At 47.9% G+C, this 19,104-nt stretch overlaps 2 non-coding genes across 2 annotated transcripts; both read left to right on the top strand.

Moving 5' to 3' along the window:
• The first annotated feature begins 3,206 nt into the window (after positions 1-3,206).
• On the top strand, positions 3,207-3,278 carry Trnag-ucc (transfer RNA glycine (anticodon UCC)). Its single transcript has one exon. It is a non-coding gene; the product is annotated as a tRNA-Gly (tRNA).
• A 3,996-nt stretch (positions 3,279-7,274) lies between these two features.
• On the top strand, positions 7,275-7,346 carry Trnag-ucc (transfer RNA glycine (anticodon UCC)). Its single transcript has one exon. It is a non-coding gene; the product is annotated as a tRNA-Gly (tRNA).
• The last annotated feature ends 11,758 nt before the right edge of the window (positions 7,347-19,104 follow it).

The following is a 19,104-nucleotide window of genomic DNA, read 5'->3' as shown; positions in this document are numbered from 1 at the left end:
AGCGAGCTATTTGCGCTTAAATTAAGTGCACATTATATTTATCGCAGTAAATATGGTGGGTTGAACAATGAAAGTTACGAACGAACACGTAAACATACAAGCACCAGTGCGTACGGCGCGCACTATACGGTCGACGCGGCCCACGCGTCACGGGCGTTGTTCTTGTCTGATACGACACCTTCCAACTGGCGTAAGCGGCGCTGCCACTTACGTGACCCGGCCTGTCGAGTCATACCCAACGTTTCACGACACGATTACTATCAACCGTAACAAGAAGACAGGTACAAGTCAGATAAAAAAAAAACGTGTGTGGACTATAGTCTTTTAGCTAAGGCCCCTCTAATTTGCGGCCTTACCTTGAGGGGTACAGTTAAACCTGGATGTAACGAAGTTGACAAAAGTTCGCAATTTTTTCGTTACATGCAGGTTTTCGTTATATGCAGGTTTCGAGATAGGGCTGACGGCTGTGAAGCACAAAGGAAGTCAAAATTTGAGACATCAGTGAAGGTAAACTGACCCTTCATTGGTTTATTTCTCAATGAAACACTGCTTGAGTTGAGCCTCTGCTGCTTTCGCGCGAGCTCAGACATTACACGGCCGTATAAGGAAGCAAGGTCACTTATTCCGTAATAATAAACGTAACGTGAGTATCAGTTTTGCCCTCTGACACGTTTGAAGAACCAAACGTGAGCTGGACGGGCGCCTTTTGCGAACTTGGTGGTCTATACCACACTCAAAATTATTGATACGGTGCTATAGCTGTGATATTCTACCAGGCTGCGACATTCTTCTTTCTAGCGGCCCGAGGCGCCATTTAAAATTGTGGGCTTCTCTTGAAAAGACCCAACTTTTCGTTTTCTGGCGGCAGAACTCATCACCGACGAACCGACACCACAGATAGCAGTGAAGGTGGGCGACTACACGCGGAGAGGACGACGTAGCACCTCAAAACTTAAATATCCAACTGAAACCACACTAACGCGTGGAAACGCACGGTAGTTTGCAGTAGTGGCTAAAACAAAAACAAAAAAACGTTAAGTGGAGTTACCCTTGCTACCCGGAGTGGTGTCAGCCTACGCAAGCAAAACCAGAAGGGGTTACTACGTTAGCCACGGTATGGTGCTAGCCCCTCCGTTCATCATTATCATGATGACAAATTTTGTTTTCAGGCAATTCTAGACATTTTCGTAGCTGCTGGCTCTTTACGTTAGTGCTAGTATTCGATAAATTAGTCCGTTTCTCCTCTCGATTTATCAGTAAAAATGCAAAAACGAATGAGTGACCTCCTTCCCGACTTCTTTACATCAACGTTAGCCGTCGCAAGGTTTCGTTACATAGGTGTGGCAAGCACATGGGCGTCAATGGCAGTGGCAATGGGGAATCGCAAAACTTTGTTAAATCCAGGAATTTGTTCCACAGAGGTTCGTTACATCCAGGATTAACTGTATTACAACGCCACTACGATGGGATATGGTAACCAGGCTAGCAATAGCCGTTTTTTCCGTTGGTCCTTGGTCAACATAATAACGTATTTTTGGTATCCGCCCTGGATACGTCATTGCCGACGTCACGAAACACTCGATGCAGCGGGAGAATTGACATTTTGGCTTAACTTGTTCATTTCTCATAAATAAAGCACTGTTTGCCGCCGGACAAACGCTGATGGCAGTAGGAGGAGGAGGAATCAACTTTTACTGAGCCCAAGAAATCGGTGGTGCGTGCTGGCACCAGACGGGGTGGTTCCCTAGTTACGGGACCCATATGTTCCCAGCAGCTCCTGGCCCCTGTCTGTCAGTGCGAGCTGAGTCGGCAGGGCGGGGCTGGTCAACAAGGTCTCCCATCGCTCAAGGGGTTGGGGATTGGGGGTGTTGTGGGGAAGGGAAGGAGGGGGGGTCTTGAGTTCTGTACACTCTGTCAAGATGTGTGGCAGGGTGCCCCTCTCTCTTTTGCAAAACGGACAGAGCGTATCGTGTTCCGCAGGGTACATGAGGTTCATCAGTACGGGATGCGCAAGCGATCCCGCCTGCGCTCGACGCAGGATCGTCTGTTGCTGCCTAGTCAGTTTGGGGTGCGGTTCCGGCAGTCTGCACCTCTCCTCTTGGTACATCCGGGTAATGTCCCGAAAGCTGGTAACCGGGTTCGGTAGCTGTTCCGGCTCGTTCTCGGCCCGGATTGACATTTCTCGGGCATGGTAGTCGGCGATGGTGTTGCCTGCTACCCGCGAGTGAGCCGGGACCCACACGAGCTCTATGGCTCTTCCCGGTGGATTGCACTTGGACAGAATGGCTTGGGCCGCGGAAGAGATTACCCCCCTGCGGAAGCTTCCGTACGCTGTCATTGAGTCGGTGACCACGGTGTGCACGCATGGCTGTGCGAGTGCCAGGGCCACGGCCACTTCCTCGGCAACTGCGGGGTCTGTTGTCTTCAGGGACGCGCTGACGATCAGCCGGTCTCTGGACGTAACGACCACCGCTGCACGGTCGCTGTGTTTTCGGAGCGAGGCGTCCGCGTAGAGGACCCTGGGGTTCTCTTCCAGCTTCCGGGCCATTGCTTTTGCCCGCGCGGTGCGCCTCTCGTCGTCCTTGCCTGGCGTCATGTTCCGGGGAAGGGGTTTGGTCAGAATGCTCATCTTCCAGTCTTCCGGAAGGGCTGCCTTGATGGGTACTGGCTCGATCTGCCAACCTATCTTGCGTAGGACGGCTCGTCCGTGCTCCGTGTGACTGAGCCGGATTCTCTGATTCGAAAGGTGGGCTTCGATGAGCTCCTCCACCGTGTTGTGGACGCCCATGTCTAGCAGTCTTTGCGTGAGAAAGCACCAAATCTTTCGAATAAAATAAACTTGTATTTTGTCTGCATGGCACCTTTAATAGCTGATGTGGCCACGCATTGTCTCGGCTGCGCTGATGTCTGCCAAAAAGGTTTTAGGTCCTGCAAATGGTCTGTCCGAGATAATTTTCCCCGAGATAATTAAGGAAACACATTCCTTAATCGCCTATATCATGCTATGAATGTATCAAATGGAGAGGAAATGACCTCGCACTCCTACAGTGAATGCTAGTGAACAATGGTTTGATTTTGGCGCCGCCGGTTTGTGCGTGAGTCCAGTGACCTACTTACTCCTCTCCGTCTATCGGCCACCGTAGAAAACAGGACTCGGCGCTAAAAATATTCGCTACACTACGCTATACGGAGGCCGCGGGACGACCGCGTCGGTGGTATAGTGGTTAGCATAGCTGCCTTCCAAGCAGTTGACCCGGGTTCGATACCCGGCCGACGCACTTTTTTTTCTTGGTCAGCCCTTTGTTCACCTCATATGATGGACTTACGAGATAGATTGCGGCGCTTGCTATCCTTACAATTCGCAATTTTGAGGTTCGAATTTCGGTAACATCGCGCACAAATACGGTTCAATTTCCGTTCAAGTGTCAGTTAGAGCGGGATAATTTTAGACAAAACTATAATGGTGATAGTCATGTGCTTGTAAACGATCATTTCATCGGCAAATGAACATCCTTCGTCACCGAAAAGACACTGCTATGACAGCCTGGCCAGAAATGAAATTTCTCCCTCCCTCCCTCCCTTTCTCTCTCTCTCTCTCTCTCTCTCTCTCTCTCTCTCTCTCTCTCTCTCTCTCTCTCTCTCTCTCTCTCTTTCTCTCTCTCTCTCTCTCTCTTTCTCTTTCTCTCTCTCTTTTTATTTTACCGAGCGCCTCGTGATTCGAACCCAAGGAACGGGCAACCCCTTCTGCAACAAGCGCAACAACCGACAACAGATCCCACAAACAATGGCGCCCTTTTATGTGGCGAAACAATCGGAATCTCAAGCTGCACGTAAGGGTCTCCAGCGGTGAAGGAAACAAAGAAAACATTGTTCGGAATATAGGACGGTAGAAATCTACGCGCACAATATGAATTCAGTTCAGGGGCTCTTCGGAGGGGCAGAAAAAAAGAGGCTTCGACAATTTCGATGGACACGAAAAACAGAAACGCCGATTGGCAGGGATTTAGGCGCCCTTTAAAGATCTTGAGGTGGTCGAAATAAATCCACAGGCTTCCACAACGGCTCGTCTCATAGAAAAGTGTAAGCTTGGCGCGTTAACCGCTCGCAGTTTTGAATTTTGAATTTCGTAGGCCTTCGCCTATCATTCGTTTTTGGAAGTAGGCTGTGAAAGAAACACGGTGTGATTTAGCCTACGAACTAGATATGTCCGCACTTTTCCTTGTGGTGTCATGGCGTTACTTGTGTCTCCAGTTACATATAACGTATTCTTTTTCGTGTGTTAGTGTACGTGTGTGTGCGGTATTTTCATCATTCATATCAGATTAAACCAGCGTGTTAATTCTATCTACCATCTGCCATTGAAAGGCCAACATTGTGGACGGCTGACCTCTTCAGTCCGATTAAAAGGGCCCGGATCTCTCCTCTCCCCCCTTTCGTACGTATTCGCTTATGCAACTAAAACGGATTGATCTAATACGAGCGATGGCTTTGACTTGATACGCAACTGAGCACCCAGTGTTGCCTTCGAAGCAACCGATTTCCACACATGCCACTCATTCAGGAAGCAAATTCTAGCACTCACCCTGCATCTGTCCATCCATTCAGCCGCAATAAAGCTAGCAACATTCGCGCACAGGTGAAGAAAGCATGGAACTTTTTTGAAACAGCCATATCCCACCAGAATGGTCATTGTTGCCATTTAAAAAAACCATAATAGCACACTGGTACGCCGGGGAAATGAACGAAGTAATAGAGCATCACACACACACACACACACACACACACACACACACACACACACACACACACACACACACACACACACACACACACACACACACACACACACACACACACACACACACACACACACACACACACACACACACACACACACACACACACACACACACACATATATATATATCTATATATATATACTATATATATATATTATTACGCTCTTGAACAATGGGTGAACTAGCACTTTTCTCGGCGATCTAACAAGTTCCAAACACCGAACCCAGAGCGATGATGATGATGTAGCGAAGAGGATGATGGGGTAATGTTAGTAATGTCAATGAGAATGGTTATGTTGCCGTGAGGAGGGAATGCGGGAGATTGCCCTTATTCTATTGAGCAGTCCCTGCAAGTGTCGTCGATGCCTAGGCCGTGCTGACTCGACATACTCTTGTTCATGAAGGCGGCTCACAAAAGGCTTAAGGCGTGAAACGTGCACGATTTCTGTGCTGCGGTAACGACTGTCCAAAGGAGCATGGCTAGGAGTGACACGATAGTTAACAGGTGGTAGTTAACAGTATACGGGCCTGCGAAACGGGAAAGAAACTTTTTACATAGTCCTGGGCTAAAAGAGGACCTCGTCAGTGGGGCAGAACCGAACGGTACGGTGGGTGGCGTCGTAGCTGTCCTTGCCACCGCGCTGGCTGCATTTTCATGTCTGCAGACGAGCAACTCGACGTATGTAGTTGACACGAGAGACGAACTCTTCTGAGAGTGGGCTTGGGGTCAACACGGGAGCCAATAAAAGTGTGTTGTCCAGCATGAGCGAGGAGGCACGGCCGAATACGAGGAAATATGGAGAATTGCCGGTAGTCCTTTGAACTGCAGTATTATAGGCAAACGTAACAAAGAGAGGAATTGTGTCCCAGTTAGTGTGATCAAGCCGAATGTACATAGAAATCATATTCGAGAGAGTCCGGTGACATCTTTCAGTGAAGCCGGTCGTTTGCGTGTGGTGGGAGGAAGTGTCTTTGTTGACTGTGTTCGAAGCACGGAAAGCTTCATCAACAATACTGGACAGAAAAAATCTTCCACGATCACTCACAAGAACATGAGGGGCCCCATGGCGCAAGAAGAGTACAGCGCGCAGGAAGAAGTCTGCGACCTGTGCTGCACAGCCAGAGCGAATTAGGTGGTCAACTAACGGTGGTCAAAATTAGGTGGTCAAAATAACGGGTTAGGGGGTCAACTGCTGTCACAATCTACCGACATCCTGCAGCCGTGCAAGGAAGAAGCCTGTAGAGATCTTATACCAAACGTTTGGAAAGACACAGACGGACAAGGGAGCGGCTGCAACAGTCCAGCAGGCGGAGATGTGGATCTCTTGCGCTGCTGACAAGATGGACAGGAAGCGATGTAACGGGAAACGCAGGTGGACAGGCCAGGTCAAAAGAAAACACCGCGGACGCGATCATAAGTTTTGCTGAATCCTGGGTGTCCCGCAGTGGCATCGTCGTGAAGAGCTCGCAGTGTCTGCGCGCGGATGGAGCGCGGTGCTACGGGAACCCATCGGTGGCCAGATGAGAGGTCAGTGGAATAGTACAAGATGCCATCCAAAAACTTGATGTCTTGGAGCTGCCGAGGAAACCTACTGTAAGCTGGTCGATGATTTCACCGCAGTATATGTTGGCACTTTGAAGAGAAGACAGGCTCGAGATGTCCTCAACTGCTACAAAATTGACAGGTGCGATGGGGAGCACTGTGTCGAGGGACGATGGCCCGGAAGTTTAATTCCACTCCAGAGGGAAGCGAGAAAGTTAACGCGCTTGTTGTTTTTTCTCGTTTGCAGTGCTTTTACGGGAGGTGGGACAGGTGTATGCTGACGATATTTTAAGTGCAGGGCACTTTAGGGTCGTGCCTTGTCGTCGTAGCTGGATCGCTGGACCCAAGTAGAGCCGGCGTTCCTCCGCAGCCGCTGTCGTCGCGGCGTAACTAAAAAGCTTCGAAAGCCAAGCTTCTTATATATATCGTTCGAAACTCGTGAACCGCTGGCGGTTTTCATACATCTTCCCGTGGTTTAGCGCAAAGAAAACTATAGGAACATTTGAGGCAAGAAATACTTAATCAACAGGCAGCGCCCACGTTCATTTGGTTAGGCACGCTCGTTGGGTTGTTTTTTTACGATAGTAAGCGAACCAAAAAGTGGCAGTGCAATGCCGGCAGTTGCAGCATGAAAAGGAAGCACATAAAGAACTTTTATGAACTGTTCTTTCTTTAATTCTTTATTTCTTTAGTGTTTTAACTATTATTTCTTAAATAACTTATTTCTTTGATGACCTTATTTATGCTACGTATTAAATAAAACGCTCTCCAAACGTCAGGGCTAGTAAATAATGGTTTGCATTGGGCGCCACTGGTTCGAGCTGAGTCCAGTGGCCTAGTTACTCCTCTGCGTGCCTCGGCCTCCACCGAAATGAGGACTTGGCGTTAAAAATACTGGCTACACTGCGCTGCGCTGCACTCGTTCGTCGTCGGCGTCGGTGGTATAGTGGTTAGCATAGCTGCCTTCCAAGCAGTTGACCCGGGTTCGATTCCCGGCCGACGCAGTTTTTTCTTTCCTCCTCCAAATATTGATCTTATTTTTCACTTCTTATAGTGTACTTCCCAGCTTTCATTCTTTCAATAACCCATTTCAAGCTTAAAATTTCGAAAAATTCGGAGAAGTGCAGTTCATTTCGCCAGCGTGACATTTAGAGCGGCATCTTCGCAGTCTTAACCATTGTGATTATAGTTCATCAATCATCATCATCACCAGCCTATCTGCGCCAACTGCAAGGCAAACGCCTCTCCCATTAATCTGCAGTTACCCCGGTCCTGTGCTAACTGTGACCATTTTATCCCCGCAATCTTCTTGATTTTATCTGCCCATCTAACTTTCTGCCGCCCCCTGCAGAGCTTCCCTTCTCTAGGGATCCACGCTTGTTTCGTCACCAAATGAACATCTATTGCTCATAGCTTTGTTGTTTTGCGCGAACGCTTGGGAATTCGAAACCGAGAAAAGGGCAACCCCATCTGCAGGAAGCGAGACACCTGGCGACACATCGTCCAAACAATGGCGCCTTGTCGTGTGCCCAAACAATTCGAATCTGAAGCTGTACATGAGTGTATCGAGCAGTGAAGGAAATGTAGGAAAGGATTTTCAGAAGGCAGGACGATAAAAACCGACGCGCGCAACATGAATTCAGCTCTAGGGACCGCATAAAAGGGTAGATCAGGAGCGGTTTCGAGAATTGAAAATCGGTGGTGAAAATTGAAAGCGTCCAAGTGCCGAGATTTCGGCGTACGTTGAAGATCTTGAGGTGGTCTAAATTAATCCGTAGCCCCCCCAGTACGGAGCACCTCAGACCCCTCTGTAGCTTTGTCGCGCTAAACGGCCAAAATTTTGAATTTAAAATTTTTTCAATGCTTTCGCCTTTCATTCTTCATTGGCAATATACTGTTAAAAGGATACAGTATCCTGCAGAAAGCGATACTATGTTATTTACTACAAAGTAAATACGTGACGCATGGTGCGAACTTTTCCTTGTCATGTTACTCTTCTGTCTAGCTACTAGAGTTTTTTTTTCGTCTTTCAGTGTACATGTTTGGGCAGACCTTTTATTATTCATGTCGGGGTTCATCCGTGTGTTACATGAAATACCACCTGAAATAGCAAGCCCGACCTTCTGCAGGGTTGACCCTTCCAGTCGCATTAAGAATCCCCCTACCCTCTCTCTGCCTCTCTCGAATGCATTCGCTGACGCAACTGAAAGTCAGCCAATACAAGCGATAGCTTTGACTTCTGATGAAATTCAGCTAACAGTGCTGACTTCGAAGCAACTGATTTCCACTCATGCCGCACATTGCAGGACGCACAATCTTTTAATTGCCGCCGCACATGACAATCCATCCAGCGCCACTGAAGTCTCCAACATTCATACACACGCAAAAGAAGCATGCACCCTTTCCGACAGAGCACTGACATATATCCCGCCAGATTACTCCTTTCTCCCTCCTCAAAGAGCCACTTACGGCACACAGGTACTCCGGGAAACGAACAAGTTAATGAAGTTCAGAGGGGACAATGGCGTTGCGAAAAATATTTCTAAGGGGTTGTTATACGCCGTCCGTAAAAAAATTAAAACAAAGGAAGCCTTTGCCCAAACATTGTTAGTCACGTTTCATCTGTATCACTTTTATTCCCGTTTTTACGTGTTAATATATCGATGCGGTTTGTAAATAGCATGGGCGAAAAAAAGGCCGAAAGGCGGGGGATGCGGCGTTCAGAAAATTACGGAGAAGTGTTCCGGCAATGAAGCGCCCCCCTGGCTCCGCCCCCGTCGAGAGACACCTATCCTGGCCCCCACCATCAGTCACCCAATCCAGAATACTAACCTTCCACACGTAAAATTCAGTCAGCAAGGTCGACAATTTGCTCTCAGTTAATGATGATGATGATTCATGGTTTTATGGCGCAAGGCAAACTAAGGCAAGTAGCGTTACGGAAATGGTCATATGAGATGGGATGTCAAAACAGGATTTTGTAATAAATGCATTTGTTTAAAATTTCACTACATGAGGTTGTTGTACAGGTCCATAATTTTTTTTATTTTCATTTATCTATTTACCTAAGGGCCCAAGTGGGCATTACATAAGGGGAGAATGAGTTGAAAGCCGACACAACCTACAATATTGTAAGAAGAAAAGAATCAACACAACAAACCTGACATTACAATATCATAAATGCACAAAAATCATACAATTGCAAAATAAAGCGAGTAACATTATATCCAAAACCAAAAAGTGTAAAAGTGGCAGAAAATCTGGTGTTTGAAAAGCAGGAACACACATTTACAGCCTGGAAAAGATGGGCATGATGAAGACAAGTTACAGGGTATTTTGAATCGCTGCAAAAGCCAGGAGTGCGGTTTAGGACAATGACTCCGGCCACCTAAGCCGCAAAAGTCTCAGATGCCGCCATTGTTTTGCGACAGTTCACGAGGACCGGTACGATTGCAGGAGTTATGACCTGTATCTTAAAAAAAGTCATATATCTTCAAGGTAACTGATGAGTTTTTTGTAACGAATCACGGGACTACCTATTAATAATAATGAAGCGTGAAAGGGTACGTAATGTAGGTACATATCATTAAAGCGGAACTATTAGAAGGACAATAAGCATAGAAGGACAGATAGCTTCCCCCCTGCATCGATGACAATGGGGCTTTCTTTGGGCCAGTAAAAGGTATGAGCGTGTGATGTGCGTGTTCAGCAAATCATACGCTCACCCAAGACGGACCTCGCAGGAGCAGGTAGTTCTTGGACACACGAACAGGCAGCTCACGCCCTCTGAACTTCACCTTTTCCGAACGGGTCGACAACCCCATTCACGCTATTTTCCCCTTTCCCGGTGAACGTGCGTGTCTCGTGCAGGACGGAAGGACCGACACCGTGATTTGCGGTACTTGTCCCTGACACAAAACCGGTTAGGGAGAAGCACACTAGACAGCAGCACACTGGAAAAGCAGAGTAGAATCATGGGCCTGAAAATTAATTTGCAAAAAACTAAAGTAACGCTCAATAACCCCGGGAGAGCACAGCGGTTTGATCTATAGGTGGCGAGGCAGTGGACGTGGTGAGCGAATATATCTACTTAAGACAAGTTGTGACCCCGGATCCCAACCATGAGAGAGAGATAATTAGAAGGATAAGAATGGGGTGGAGTGTATACGGCAGACATTCTCAGATAATGAATGGCAGCCTAAGACTCTCCCTGTAGAAGCAAGTGTATGACAGCTGCATCTTACCGGTACTCACCTGCGGGGCAGAAACTTTTAGGCTCACTAAGAGGGTTCAACTTAAATTGAGCACGACTCAGCGGGCAATGGAACGGAAGATGATAGGTGTAGCATTAAGGCACAAGAAGAGAGCGGTGTGTATCAGTGAACAAACGCGTGTTAAGGACATATTAGAAGAAATTCAGAAGACGAAATGGGCGTGGGCAGGGCATGTAATGCGAAGGCAAGATAACCGTTGGTCGTTAAGGGTGACAGAGTGGATCCCTAGAGAAGGCAAGCATGGCAGGGGGCGGAAGAAAGTTAAATGGGCAGATCAGATCAAGAAATTTGCGGGGATAAATTGGTCGCAGTTAGCACAGGACCGGTGTAATTGAAGATCCATGGGAGAGGCCTTTGCCCTGCAGTGGGCGTAGATAGTCTGGTGATAATGACACTAGACAGTGGTTCACCACAATGGCCTCGCTGGAGGAGAGAGAGCGAGAGAGAGAGAGAGAGAAAGAGAGAAAGAGAAGCTTTATTTGTATTTCTGGCGAAGCTCAGTCCTAGCGATTGTCTTTTAGGGGAGGAAAACGCGCCAGGTGGAGGAGCAGAGGAGCCGGCAGGCGACTTTCAAACCGAGGACCACCAGAAGCGGCCTATAACGATGCTACCTTTCGCCCGCTACACCTTATCGCATAAAATACCCGTTCTCTCCGTCTCTCTTAACCTCAAACCCGCAACGCCGTTGCAACTAAATTAATTCACTTTGACGTCTATGGCACCCCCAAATTTCAATGACTATTAAATCAGAGTGCGGTAATTAAATGTAGCCTAACGTGCTTTTAAGTGTTATTTGATAGCCAGCCATCGCGATTAAGGTAAGTGCTCCGGTTTCGGGTTGAATTGAATTAAGTGTGTTTGATCAATAAAAACAAAACACGGGATTTTGAGCGGGAAAGCTTTGTATGAACAAAGATTAGTGCTGTTTTAGGAGTTGAATGATTGATTATGGCTTCTTAGACATCTTTCATCTGGCGCTATGTAACCTTTGTCATACACAGCTCTTCCACTGTAATGGCACTGTTTCTCGCATACGATTCCGTAGTGTGGCACGGTGGTTTGTGCTACACAACACGCTTAGTGGAACCAGCCATACGGCATTGCAGTGCGACCCAGCTGCTTCACTCGTTTCGTCATGATATGAGCATTTGCGTTGACAGCTAAAGACGCCTCGCAATGATCCAGGTAAGCATACAAGGACCTAAACCCATGATTGCTGTCACAATTAAAGCGCTGGGAGTATTGCTATTCGTTTGTAGTTTTAAAAGAAACTGGTTCTTCAAGCTTTGTCTCAGGACTGTAACATCATGAACATGGCGTGTTCGAGCGCATTGCATGTGTTTTAATGCGTAGCATTCTTTGCCGAGTTCCCCTACAGCTAAGACAGTGTAACGCCCTAAAATTCCACAAAAATACGGATATCGCGGAACTTCCACCTGTAATCGCTATAATGGCGTAAATGGACATAACTAGTCACACGAAATTCTGAAGAAGTAAAAAAATAAAAAATGCAATAAAAAACGGAAAAGCGCGAAACGTGTAACGCGCTGTATTTCCACAATAATGCAGATTTCGCGAAAGTTCCACCGGTAATCGTTATAATAGCGTAAGTGTAGATAATTGGTCGAACGAAATTTTCAGAAATTAAAAAGTAACAACAATATTAAGAAATTACGGAAAATTGCAAACCGTATAACGCCCTTCATTTCCACCATAATGCAGATTACGCGAATGTTCCACTTATAATCGTTATAATAGCATAAATGGAGATAACCGGTCGGACAGGGTTTGGAAAAACCAAAAAATGTGCCTGTAAAAACTCACTCAAGACAAGCGGCGTAAGAATGCTACGGATTAGTACATGATTCTCTAAATTTCTGCAGAAATGTTTTTTTGTATACAGTTTTGCGCACGAACAGTGATACAAAGGGGCTATCAAAAGAGGTGAAGACGAAGCGGTATCTTCCCGAAAGACTTATCGTACCTTGCGATAATTGAGATAAGCGAACTTTTTGATCCCTCGTCCGTCCTTATATGGACTACGGAAACTTTACCTGATTCATGCCACCTTTAAGCGACCAGGTAAGTAGAAGGGTCATTCCATGCCAAACGTCCCAGCCGTAAAATCGACCATCACAGATTTGCTCAGTAAAAATTACGCGTCATCCTCGCATGGCCCACCACGCTCCCTGAAAGTGTTTTTGTCCAAAAAAATTTTGTTCTGTTTCTAGCAGCCCTTTTATCTCCAGGGTTTCAAGCAAAGTTACGTCTGTGAAAAAATTCATGAAAAAGTAAATTCTCTTACAATGGCCGCCATTTTTTGTGAACATCATGTCGAAGCCGTGGGCTGCTGTATGCCGAATTTTTAAAATATTTTTCCTTTTCTTTGCGGTGATTACGCCATTCAGAAAATACACGATGTCGAGCATTTTGAGACATTTTTAGCAAACACAAGCACATTCTCTCAGCCAATGAAGCATTTGTACCTGTATCTCAGCATTGTGGAAAATTTGTAAAAACTATATTTACACTGAAAAAAGGTGAAGTGTGCGAGAAAACGTACAGGTACAAATGCTTCATTGGCTGAGAGAATGTGCTTGTGTTTGCTAAAAATGTCTCAAAATGCTCGACATCGTGTATTTTCTGAATGGCGTAATCACCGCAAAGAAAAGGAAAAATATTTTAAAAATTCGGCATACAGCAGCCCACGGCCTCGACATGATGTTCACAAAAAATGGTGGCCATTGTAAGAGAATTTACTTTTTCATGAATGTTTTCACAGACGTAAGTTTGCTTGAAACCATGGAGATAAAAGGACCGCTAGAAAAAGAACCAATTTTTTTTTTGACAAAAACACTTTCAGGGAGCGTGGTGGGCCATGCGAGGATGACGCATAATTTTTACTGAGCAAATCCGTGATGGTCGATTTTACGGCTGGGACGTTTGGTATGCAATACCCAGAACTTAAAAAAAATTAAGTTTTTTTTTTTGCAACACCAATGCTAACAAAACAGTCTATTTTGTTCCGGTGGAGTGGTGTTTTTTTAAAGGAAAGCTGCATACCTTTACCCCCCAACGGTTTTATCGCCGTGGGCAAAAACGATCTGCGTGGGCAGAAACTCCAAGGCGAACACCCGTGTGTACGAGATTTCGGCACACGTTAAAGATCCCCAGGTGGTCAAAATTCATCCGGAGCCCTCCACTACGGTGCGCCTGATCGCCTTCGTTGCGTCTGAGCGTTAAACTCTCCAATCAATCAAAAACGCCAAGGCACCAAAGGCCTAAGACGCCGAGCGCATGTGTCACGCTAATAAGGCACACAGCACAGAGCTCAGAATTCGGTTAATTAAGGAAACCACAAAACAAGCATCGAAACCGCATTATGGATGATAAGGTGCCTGTGAACAATGGCACCCCCCACCATGTGTTCCTGGTAAATATTATGTTTGCAGATTATCTTTCAAAGGTAGGCAGGGCTAGTGTCACTAAATATAGCAGTTCTTGCCCAAGACGCCGAGCGCATGCGTAAGGCTTGGCAGGACCCAGCATTTGCCGCATCTTTGGACACACTGCTGCGGCTGAAATGCTGTTACACGCGTTATCTTTGATTCGCATTCGGAACTACGTCAGTCGCGCGCAGCCGCGGGGCAGAGTGGACAAGCTAAGCCTACGAGAGTTGTCTGACTAAAACGTATAACCAATGACGGCACCCATGACCCGTCCCAGTGTAAACAAATGTCACGTATTGCGAACTCACACAATGATCATGTCAGCGGCACGGAACAATATAACAAAACAGTACCAATACTCTCTACCCTGATCTAGTGACACTAGCCGAGCGCAAACGACAAGTCCGCGGAGACGACGAGAAACATTTCATACCCTCCTTCATCACCATTTGTAGTGGTTTACAACAACTTTGCTGGACATCCACTTTCGCAGGGCGCGATGGCGAGCAATTTTTTCGTCGCTACTCAGTTAAACATAGCGGGAAAACCTGCATGATGTAACAGCAGTCTCGCACCGTTTATCCTCCATTCTTTTTCAACAGCAGAAGAGCAGACGTAGTTGCGCAAGTTGTTTACTAACTAAGAAATTGATGGTGATAGCGAACATTACACCGGACAATGCAAAAGAAAGGACGGATTACGCGCAAGTCTTCAACTCGGTTGATGCTACAGGAAACGATGCTTCGTCCTGTGTAATGTTCGCTAGAGCGATGACTTCCCCAACTACAGTGACACGGAACGCTGAAAAACCTACTTTGCATTTTTTTCGAACCATGTATGCAGAAGGAAACGCAGCGGAGCTTCTCCCGGACTGAATCAGCCTTGCCAATTGGTGCGTCTGGAAATCAAGCCTAATGTCTTAACCGCTCGCAAAAAGCAGAGGTCATGAGCTTTTGCCGGCAACGTAGTGTTCAACCATATAGGACTGCTAACGTAGAGAGCACTGCCTCATTGGCGGCCATAAAGGGCGCCAGGGTCAGGTCCCACCAGAAACCTCGGAGCGTTCCTTCTTCTTCGACGGATCAAATCGGGGCCAGGGAAATATGCGCGGGCGCGCCCTTGCTACGCAACGGGTTCTCGCTGGCTTCGGCAGTTTTTATATACGCGGATACGCGACGAATATGCTCGGTCGACCGTCGAATGGCTTGCGCGAGCGCGTATGCGTCCCCTTCTACCGTTAACGCCAGAGGGCTCCACGCGTTATTCAACCGTGTTAGTGCATACACCCGGCAACCACCCATGGACGGTTTCTCGTACACGCCTCGAGCGTCAATGCCTCGCGCTCTTTTCTAGGCTGCCTCTTATCTGCTCGAAAGCTCTGTCCACACGTGACCCTTACCGTGGCCGCCAATCGGCTACTCGTACCGGAGTTTCTTACGTCCTTTTTAGGCCGGGTTCATACCTTTGCCGCAACTATAGTAATAACTCTAAAAGAATGACGTCATTTCACGTGTCAGCCAACCGAACTGCGTGACACGCCGTCTTTTTGCGTCCGTAGTTCACGATGTGGCTTTTGCGTCGGTAGTCTAAACATAGCCTTACTCGTCGTGCCCTCTCTAAATCTTACTTTGTTATTCATGACTTCTTCCTTTCTTCCTTTGATTCTTCTCTTCGTTCGTGTATTCTTGGTGTCTTTTTGTGTTCATTCTGGCCTGAAGGGCACATTTGTTTTCCGTCTCAGCGTCGCTGCATCGCAAACAACATTTCTGACCCCATTGCACTTACAACTCCCGTAGTCCCTCCAGCTTTATCAGGCTGGAGGAGCTCTAGTACCTTGCGTCGTGGTTTTCTGGGACTCACCCACTGCCGATGAGGACAGTTTTACTAGCCCCTGATAGCGAGCGAGCAAATGAATGTGGCACCCCGTTTTGAGCACATGGCGTGGTTGCGTATACGCGCCCAGTCTCTCCTGCGTAGTTGCCCATTGGTGATCTATGGTGCTGTAGTGGAGCTTAGAAGCCAGAATGGACCCTCATCGTGACACCTGCGGTCTATATGTATGTTCTTGTGTTTGCCACCACCGCAGTGGCCGTGCCCACCGACTTGCTGCCAACTTCTGGAGACCCAGTGGGACCTTCATCCGCAACGACGCAAGCTTCTGGGCTACTAGCTTCAACGTCTAACGCCACCTCTTGCACGACCAGCTCCGCCAATGTGAAGCTACGCCAGACGGTGAGGACATGCTCTCTGACATAACAAGTATGTCTTCTACAGTCATCTACAATCATGAGGAGCTCAATATGTGTGACCAAAACGATGGTTTCGAACTCGTACTTCCTTCAAAGCGCCGTCGTAGCACAAAGCGCTCGCACCTCGCTTTTGACAGACAACCTCATGTAAGCGCCCCTAAGCGCAACCTAACAGTCATTATTAAGCCCGTGCACGCAAAGAACGTCATCACCCGTTTTAACCCGCTAACACTCAAAGACGCCTTTGAGAAAGTTCTTCCTGACAGTGTTCTTCAAGTTAGACCAAATCACCGCCTCAACCTCCTGGCTTTGGACACACGAAATGATGCCGCTACGGAGCGCTTCTCGAAAGTCTCCGCTGTTGGTGGCATTGCTGTCAGGGCTTATGAGCCCCGCCCCAAGAACTGTGGAGTTGGGGTGATCAGGGACGTTCCTGTAGACCTCTCAAATTCTGAAATCCTTGAAGCACTACGGCAAAGGGTTCCCGTTACGTCAGCTAGGCGCTTAGGAGAAAAATCCGAGAATGTGCGGATTTTGTTCTGCACAGAGACCACTCCGGAACATGAAATCTTGGGCTATACCCGGTACCGAGCATACGAGTACCACGAGACTCCACGCCAGTGCACCAAGTGTTAGCGTTACGGTCATGTGGCTAGTGTGTGTAAGCTTTAGCAGCGACGTCCTCGTTGCGGTGGGGATCATGAGCGTTCTGCCTGCGTCACTGAAAACCTCCGTTGCGCTTAATTGTGGACGGACGCATGAATCGACAGATTCTCATTGCTCTGTGCGGCGAAAAGAGAAGGCCATCTACAAGCTGAAAGCCTCAGAAAACATGAACTACATGGCGGCAAAAGCCGCATTGCAGAAGCCGCGTCATTTTCTCCGCAAGGATGGGTCAGCTTCTGCTAGAAATGCAACTCAGCAGACTAGAGTGAACACCACGCCTCCAAAGCTAGATGTTCAAAATTTCCCTCCACTATCACCACCTCAGCCTAGTCAAGCACGTGCAGAGCAAGTGGCGACTATGCCTACGCAGGGCCCCGGTACGGAACCGCCGAAAGCTGCACCTCGCAGGCGATCCAAACAGTCGCGCAAGCAAAGCACATACCCTAGCTCGACAAACGTCTTCCATTTGGTGGTAATGATACTGGGCACCCTTCGCAACTTCCTCACTCCTCCTTCCTCCCCAGTGGCTCACGCCATACATACTCTCATTGATTTAGTCTCGCCGATATTCTCACCATGGCGGTAACAACAATGTCTACATCTCCAGTACCTGTACTAAATGAAATTCGTAACAAGGCTACTGTCTTTCAATGGAACTCGCGTGGTCTCCGCAGCCACCTATCAGACCTCCGGCAACTCATGCAAAAGCACCGTTTCCCAATTATAGCTATTTCAGAGTCCCGGCTGCGTTCCAAATTCGCCTTTCTGGATACTCGATTTTCCAGTATGCCACAGGCGCAGACCAAAGCAGGGTTCTACTTGCGATTCGGAATGACTTCACCTTCATATCGCACACTGTGCCCAAGGACACGTCGAGTGAGTATGTCGCAGCTACGGTGCAACATAAAAATATTACGTTCACTGTAATCGCAGCATATGTACCACCCCGTACCATGTTTGACGCCAAACGGCTTAGTTCCCTGCTCACGGCTATCCAGCCACCACATGTGCTAACAGGCGACTTTAATGCTCATCACCCCGCTTGGGGAAGTGACAAACTCACCGTTAGGGGTCGTCGCCTGCTGGACATGGCCAGTCAGGCCGGGCTAGTGGTGGTAAACACAGGAACCCCGATATTCATTCGTGGCTCGATGGCTAGTGCGTTGGATGTCACAATGGTTTCTTTCTCGTTGATGAACTCTGCAACCTGGCACGCCGACATTGAAACACTTGGAAGTGACCATGTGCCAACCTACATCCTTATCAAGGGTCTACGCGGGGGATCATTCCAATGCAAAGTTGCTAGGGTAGACTGGAATGGCTACAGGGCTCATTTAGAGGCTTCCAGCGACAGAATCACAACTCACGACGAGCTCGTCGAGAATGTAACAAAAACCGCTGCCGCAAGCACAGTTCGAGTTCAACAATTGAAGTCACGCTCTGTGGCGGACGCTGAATACGAACGGCTTCGAGCCATCCGGCGCCGAGCCGAACGCCGTGCGCGAAGGACGCTATCGCCAGATGATATCCGTGCTGCCCGGCGCGCACAAAAGAAACGTGAGAAAACACATCGACAAGCTTGGCAAGGAGCAATGGAGGCTGTTCTGCTCGCGGCTGGACCCACGCAAGCCTCTCTCGCACATCTGGCGCGTAGTCAGAAGCCGTGTCAGATGCGCCCATTTCCATCAGTGGCTCTACGTGGCGGACTCAGTGAGATTGAAGTGGCGGAAGCGTACTGCAAGAAGATCACTTTCCCTTCCACCTCCACTGTAGTGTCTTTTTTCGCGACATCCGGACTCTCTACGTCAAATGCTGTGAATTTGGACTGTCTTTTCACCATGCGGGAGCTCCTTAATGCCTTAGCGTCTGTGAACCGATCGTCAGCACCAGGCTCTGACAAGATTACCTATTCCATGTTAGCCCATCTTGGTGAGAAGGCCCTTCAGCAGTTACTCTCCATTTACAATTTTTCCTGGAGCACAGGGCGCCTCGTTGCCAGCTGGAAGATCGGGCTTGTGAGACCAGTTCTCAAACCGGGCAAGTCACCAACGCACATGAACTCCTACCGACCAATAACACTTTTGAGCTGCGTTGGCAAGGTTATGGAGAAGATGGTTTTGGAGC

The sequence above is a fragment of the Haemaphysalis longicornis genome, unplaced genomic scaffold (genome assembly GCF_048455015.1).
Source record: "Haemaphysalis longicornis isolate Haplotype H1 unplaced genomic scaffold, Haemaphysalis longicornis Haplotype H1 scaffold_2, whole genome shotgun sequence".
Taxonomy (NCBI): Eukaryota; Metazoa; Arthropoda; class Arachnida; order Ixodida; family Ixodidae; genus Haemaphysalis; species Haemaphysalis longicornis.
This window is presented reverse-complemented; position numbering and strand designations above follow the sequence as displayed.